The sequence below is a fragment of the Gavialis gangeticus genome, unplaced genomic scaffold, assembly GCF_001723915.1.
Source record: "Gavialis gangeticus isolate Ggan-Ray unplaced genomic scaffold, GavGan_comp1, whole genome shotgun sequence".
NCBI classification, from domain to species: Eukaryota; Metazoa; Chordata; order Crocodylia; family Gavialidae; genus Gavialis; species Gavialis gangeticus.
In genome coordinates, this window is record NW_017729013.1 from 4,427,720 (window position 1) to 4,435,026 (window position 7,307).

Consider the following 7,307-nt stretch of genomic DNA (forward strand, 5'->3'; position numbering starts at 1 on the left):
AACTAAATCAGTTAAGTCTGATACTACATCCATCCAGGTTTATTTTAAATTGGTTTTGGCCATTTTGAAAGCGGTTTATGTGCACTGAACTTCTGTTGTGTTACATATTTGAACCAGCTTGTGATCACTTATACCAGTTGATGTGTAACTTCTGTCCCTAGCTATGAACACAGCCATAGAAAACATGGAACTGTCAAAATCAGATAGGCTCGAGGTGTGAAGTTCGCAATTCAGATCCACAGGACTTTTGTATAATTTGAATCAGGATTATAATTTAACCTTTTAATTGCACTGGTGCTCACAGGCCCTGATCATCATCTCAGAATTTGGTCCATTTCATCCCAAAGAGATGTCCTCTGCCTAATTCAATTCTAGGATCATATTTTTAGCTCTCACAAAAGTTTTAGACATTGGCAACAAGTAGGGGGTGCACGTGCGTGCACATGCAGCCCCTGAGATTGGCTGTACACCCCCTGGAAACGCCAGCCACAAAACCAGAAGTGCTGATGGAAGTGCATTTCTGGTTTCACCGCTGGTGATTTTGGACTCAGTGACTGGCCGCTGCGGGACTGCCCCCCCACCAAGTCAGTGATCTGGTCGCCCCCCGCCCCCGATTTGGGAGGCACCAGTCGCCAATGGTTTTAGACAAGAGTTTGCCATGGCAGCATTGAGCATGTCCTAGGTCAGAGTAGCAAGCATTTGAGAAAACAGTTGAAATAACCCTCTTACAAGCCACCCAGGCTGATGTCATTCTCCATATCACTGCACAGCTACTAGCAGGAACAGTGTATAAGAATGTTTCTGGCTAGGAAGAGTTAACTTTTATTAGATCACCACCACTACATACTGCTCTTAGATGTGTTGACAATGAGTCATACTTCTATAGCCAAGACGTGTGTTCTCTTGTACGTCTCTATTGATTTACAGAGGTGTCTTCTCTGTGTCTCCATTGATTTACAGGTAGGAGATAAATGAAATGATGTCCATTATCATCTTCAAGCTGGGGGAGATTTTTTTTTTTTTATGATTCTGGAAAGAAATGAGCCCAAATATCAGTCTTAACAGTGAATGGGCTAGTCCTTACTTTCAGCTAAAGCAGGCTGGTGGAAAGCTAGTGGAAATCTGTATCGATTCGTTTCTAAAACAGTCTCCCCCATGTGCCAATTCTTTCACCTTCCATCATAAAAGGTTTAATTCCTTGATTATATTTACTGCAAAGGCCCTGGTCCTCCAATTAATTCTCTGTGTCAGCCCAAGCTGAGAATTTTTGGGACTGAGCACGGAATCTAAAATTAGATTTCCCTGATGCAGCGTAACTTTACAGCAAGATTATAAACTTACATCAGCAATGATCATTTCTGAACCTACACTATTGCTTTTCTAAGGTTCTTTAGGGAGCTTTTCTGAAAACTAATCATAACAGCCCATCTTTCCTCTTCTTTAGTGGCAAATAAAATCACCCTCTAAGATATACAGTTATCCACAGAAGCATCAGCAAGTGGGCAGAGAGGCAATCAGTTGTTATCTTCTGTTCTGTATATTTCCTAACATCTGAGTAAGCATCAGGAAGTTAATTTGCCACAAATGTGATCATCTGCATTTACCTGTGGAATTTGATTAAAACCGAACCATGATATGGAGGAGTAGAGAAGAGGTTAGAATATCTACAGGGGGAAAATGCTAGCAAGTAGCATACCCGCATTCAGCAAATGACCTCAGTGTAAAAATAATCTTTAAAGAGTGACCAAAACTAGCAAAGAAGGTTACTTTGGTTATTTTCAATCATTTCTCAATAGAGTGGTTGGCATCTGTCCCGCAGAAAGGTTTAAGAAGCTGCTATGGCAACCTCAAGAAGAGATCAAATACAATCAAAGTCTTCCCGCACTGTCAGGAGCAACTATGGGCTATATTCTCATCTCTTCAGGTCTCACTGAGGGCAGCCTGGCTTTGTTGATAATCCCACTAACTTTGTGAAAAGCTACTGCTCCATTTCAATAGTGAGAAAACTTTGCTGTTTTATCAGACAAAGCTCAGGTTCAGAGGGAGGCGCTGCTGAGGGGGCCCATGGCATTAAAAGTTTCAGGATAGTGTGCATGATATAAGGGGCACATACAAAGTATTCCTGGGTGCCCTTCACTGAAGGTGTTTCTTGTATGTTCACATTACAGCCTGAATCATGTTTGTAGGACTCCTTAGTACATCAGGAAAGGCCTTTCTTTCCAGGATGCCTGTTCCCTCCTCCCATGGTAGCATGGTGAGTGCAAAATAGAGGAAATGTCTGCACCAAATTGCCTGGCGAGTAGTTTCTGCAAGTTCCTTCTCCCATACTATCCATAAATTCTTGTCTCTTCAACTTGGCCTGACATTAGAGCTGATTTCTGAAGTTGATGGAGTCCTTGTGTGATAGATACTTGTGCACTTTTCATTTTGTGACAGCTGAGCCTCTACATAATGGTTCTTCTGCTTCACTGGGTCGCAGTGCTGCAAGGTGGATGAGTCAGACAGCTGGTCTGCTCTGTTGTTTGGCTTAGTTAATCTCTACAGACTTACTCTTTATGGCTAAGAACAGACAGTCAAAAAGCCCAAGGCTGAATCAATTCGGTCCTTGCAGGTTAGTCTAAGCTGCACAGATTGAACTAGCAAGCAAGTGAACGGACATTCACCTTTGATTCAGGAAATGCAGGCACATGCTTTCGGTGGCTCAAGCCAGAAACCGGGGGGTGCTACAGCACACCTTCCAGCCTGCCAGCTCCAACACTTCCCCTGCCTCCCTGCTTGAGCCAAGTGGGCATGGGTACACCGCAGCCTCGAGCTAGCTGGAAGGTCTGTGGGGTGGGGGTGAAAAAGGGAGCACCTGCCAGGATGAGGAGGGGGTGGATGGGGGAAAAGGTAGTGGCATTGAATTCATAAAAGCTTGAACAAAAATAGCCCTTTCTCTGAAGTTAGCATGCATTGAACAGAAGGGAACAACCCTGCCGAGTCCTGCTGGCTGTGATCATGGACTACAAATCCCAGAGGCACCTGGAAACAGGAAGAGAAAGTGATGAACAACTCTGCAGAATCCTGCTGCTGTGGCTCTGGACTGCAAATCCCAGAGACCTTAGGGGCAGCAGGAAGAGGAAGTGAACACACAGCCTATGCTGTGATGCTGGGGGACTCTGATTTAACTTGAACCAGGAAGGGGTCTGGGACAGATGTTCCATAAACCGGTTTGACCTAAATCAATTAAGTCTGATACTACATTCAACCAGGTTTATCTTAAACTGATTTCAGCCATTTTGAAACTGGTTTATGTGCACCGAGCTTCCATTCGGTTATAGGTTTAAACCAGTTTCTGAAGACTTAAACTGGTTTATGTGTAACTTCTCTCCCTAGCCTATATGGGATAACTGAGGTGAATACAAGCTAAGAATACCTGCTCATGATGAAAGTGATAGACAGATGACATTTTATACAGGAGTGGAGACCCTGAAGGTGGTTTCAAACTCCAGCATATTTCCATTAATCAACCATTTTATATTGGTGTGACTCATGCAGAGATTTTAGATAAAGCTTAGGGACAGAAATTCAAAAAGCCCGAGCCTGAATTTATTCAATCTTTGCAGATTAGTCTAACTTGGGTAGATTGAACCAGCAAGCAAGTGAATAGACATTCAGTTTTGATTCCGGAAATGCGGGCACATGCCTGCAGTGGCTCAGGCTAAAAGCCAGGGGGCAGGGCAGGGCAGAGCCAAGCCAAGCATGCAGCTGGGGGAGCAGGTCCTGCCTGGGGATCCCTTCTACCCACTGGAGAGCAGCACCCGGGCCAGCCCCAGCCCCCACAGTGGTGCGCACGGTGGCTTGCACCCTCAGCCCTAAGTGCAGTTTATTTTCCCCTTCCATCCCCTCTCCCACTGGGGGACCACAGCCAGGGTCTGCCAGCCCTGGCTGCTGCCTCCACTGCTTGCTCCTGGCCAGGCAGACCCCAGCTCAGGTTCCCCAGAGGGAGTGGGGAATAAACCCCTCCTTGCTTGTGCTCCCCAGGACAACACAACAGGAGCTGATACCCCATCAGCGTCCTTCCCACCTCACTGCTCCAGTGCCAGGGGTGGGGGCATTGGCCTCTGAGGCAAAGGGAGCAGAGAGGGGGTTTATTCCCCCCTCCATTCCCTCTTCCCCTGGGTGACCCCAGCTGGGGTCTGCCTGGCCAGGGCTAAGCAGCAGACTGCTGGCAGACCCCAGCTGTTGTCCCCCAGTGAGAGAGAGGATAGAGGGGGAAATAAACCTCCTCTCTATCCCCTTCACCTTAAGGGGCCCTACCAGGCCAGCGTCTGGCCATGCCCCAGACAGCCACAGTAGTGGGGAAGCCATGGGTACAGCATGGCTCTGTGTACCAGGTGTAAGGTGCTACACCAATGGCTTCCCCACTGCCGCCACCCCTGCTGCCATCTGCCCACCTGGTAGCCAACCACAGTTTGGCGGCATTGGCGGTGCCTACCAGTATGGCCAGGATGAGTCCCCCTGATGGTGGCAATGGCAGCTGAGAAGCCATAGGGGTAGTGCCCCGTGCCTAGTACATGGGGTTGTGCTGCACCATCACTGCCACCGGATAGGGGAAGAGTCAGCAGTGTGCACCCAGCTCATTGCCCAGTGGCTGTCAGATAACAACACTTGGGACCAAGGGGGCAAGCCCGCACAATGCATGCTGCTGTGGGGGTCGGGGCCAGGGTCAGCCTGGGCGCTGCTCTCCAGTAAGGTAGAAGGGGCCACCAGGCAGCAACTGCCCCATCAACTGCATGCTCAGCTCAGCTCTGCTCTGCCCCAGCCTAGTGCCGACACACTTGAGCCCCTGCCCCCCATTCACCTGGGTCCCTCTGCTCGGCAGGGCTCACTTCCAGGATGGAGCTGCTGCCAGTTTCTCTGTGCATGTACCCACCTGGGCTTTGGGCTGTTTCACTCCCCCGGATCTGGCCTTTGCTCCTGGGCTATCCCAAGCAAAACTCTCGCCCTGCTGGCTGGGACGGTGCAGTGGGATTGCTTCATGGCTGGGAGGGGAGGTCTGGGGGTTCTGAGCTATGCTGAGCCACCAGCAGGGGGGAAAAGCCTGGCAGCCCCGGGTAGGGTTTGTGCTGGTGGGACAGGGGAGGGAGGTGGGGAATTAAATTATTCTCCATCCCCCATTCCCTCAAGGCTGCTGGCAAGGCTGGCCACAGCCCCCGCTGCTCCAGCAGCAAAGGGCAGGAAGTGCCTGATAGGGGCTGCTACACCTGGCCAGGCAGACCCCAACTGGGGTCCCTTGGAGAAAGAGGGAAGGGAGTGGGGAATAAACCTCCTCCCTCCCCTTTCACTTTAGGGGGCCATGTTGGACCGGCATTTGGCCACACTCCTGCCCCTGTTCCAGCTAGGGAGCAGAGGCACAAGCAGAGAGCAGAGCCCAGTTCAGGGCTAAAAAGCATGCTGGGATGTTGGGGGACTCTGATTTAACTTAGACCAGGAAGGAGTTTGGGACAGAAGTTCCATAAACCGGTTTGACCCAGATCACATAAGTCTGATACTACATTCAACCAGGCTTATCTTAAACCAGTTTTGGCCGTTTTGAAACTGGTTTATGTGCACTGAATGTCTGTCCTGTTACAGGCTGAAACCAGTTTCTGATCACTTAAACCGGTTTATGTGTAACTACTGTCCTTAGCCAAAGAGAACATCTCAATTCCTTTTCCCCCAGCAAGCAGAATTGGCACTGTCAGGGCTACAATCCATATTCCAAGTAGAAACTTACAGTGAAGTTTTCAAGGTCTGAGACCGCTGAGGAGGTTGGTGGAAATAGTGGGAAGAGAGGGGTGCAAAGCAAAGATGGGTAGAGCTGGGGAAATTCAGACTCCTGTGAGTAAAAGAAAGGAGGAAGTGAACTGGCTCTGGAGACATTTGGATGTTGGACCAGGATAGGGTTCCAAGACCTGAAGGAGGCCAAGACTTTCAGAAAGTGAGGGTCCTGGGGGATGGAAATGGAGTCAGTTAAGATGCTTTATTTGCAGGCTCAGGGCATTAGAGACTGGAAAGTGAGTGCTCTCCTTAGACCAGATTCTGTGCTAAGAAATCATTGTGCTGTGGGATTGCACAAATAGAGCTTATAGAATACAGTCCCCATTGCTCTTCAGTTTTACAGCAAACTTCAGGGTATACAAAAGAAGGTCCCTAGAACGTCATGGCTACAGTTATAAGCCTACTGCAAGAGAAGAGCCAAAAGAAAGGACCTGTTTGATCTTCAAACATATGAAGTTATAGCATAATAGGACTGGAAGGAAACCCAAGGGTCAGCTAGTCCAATCTCTTACACAGATGCATGCTGGAATGAAGTTCTACTGACACGTGTGCACCCTTCAAAGACTTCCTGCCTGCATTGCTCTGTGCTCACGTTGGTTAACAGCAGCTGCCCAAAAAAATATCTGGATACGCAAGAGAACTTTTACACTGCCCACCTAGTATATGAGGTTAAGCTAAGTATCTTGCAGCATTGTTTGATTTTACATCGTGCGCAGTTGAATCAACTTCTCCCAAAGGCATTCAGAAAATGTCTCCTTTTAAATAAAGATAAGAGAGAATTTGTGTGGAAACTACGCAGGAAAGAAATGCCTCACTTGGATAAACTCCTCATGCCAATCTCTCCTAGTTGTCTAAGCCAAATATTACAAAAGTTAACACTACTGCAGGTTACAGTCTCTTCTGCTTAAACGCAGGTATATCAGATAGGAGCATCATTTGCTTAACTACATAAAATGACACAGATCGCAGTGATCCCAGTATTTTTCTGTTGCTTACTCTGCAGCAAACATCAATTATCTCCATTTTGTTTAAGTGTTTAGCACCTTTCAACCTGACTGTCAGTTAAATTATATTTCATTTAACTGCATTAAAAAAACGGGTACCAGTAATGGCAAAAGGAAATCACCTGTCAAAGGACTGTTACTGTTTTTGCAATATTTTTGTGCTATATTATGAGCTAACTTCAGCCTTTTGAGGGGGAAGAAAGCATATCACTCTAAATCAGGCTTGTCCAACATACGGCCGTTTTCTGAGTCCCGAGGTGCTGCGACAGGAAACAAAAGTAAACACTGTACTTCCATTTCAGGGGGGGTGATGGGATACCGCTTCCTGTGAGGTCTTTGAATATGGCTTGCTGGTCCACTGGGTGATAAAAAGTTCATGATCCGGCCCTACATTCAAAAAGGCTGGACACCCCTGCTCTAAATAACTAAATAATTAGAAGCCTTGATATTGACTTGGCTTGAGTCAGTTTCTGGGCTGACGCGGGAAGCCCTGAAAATAAT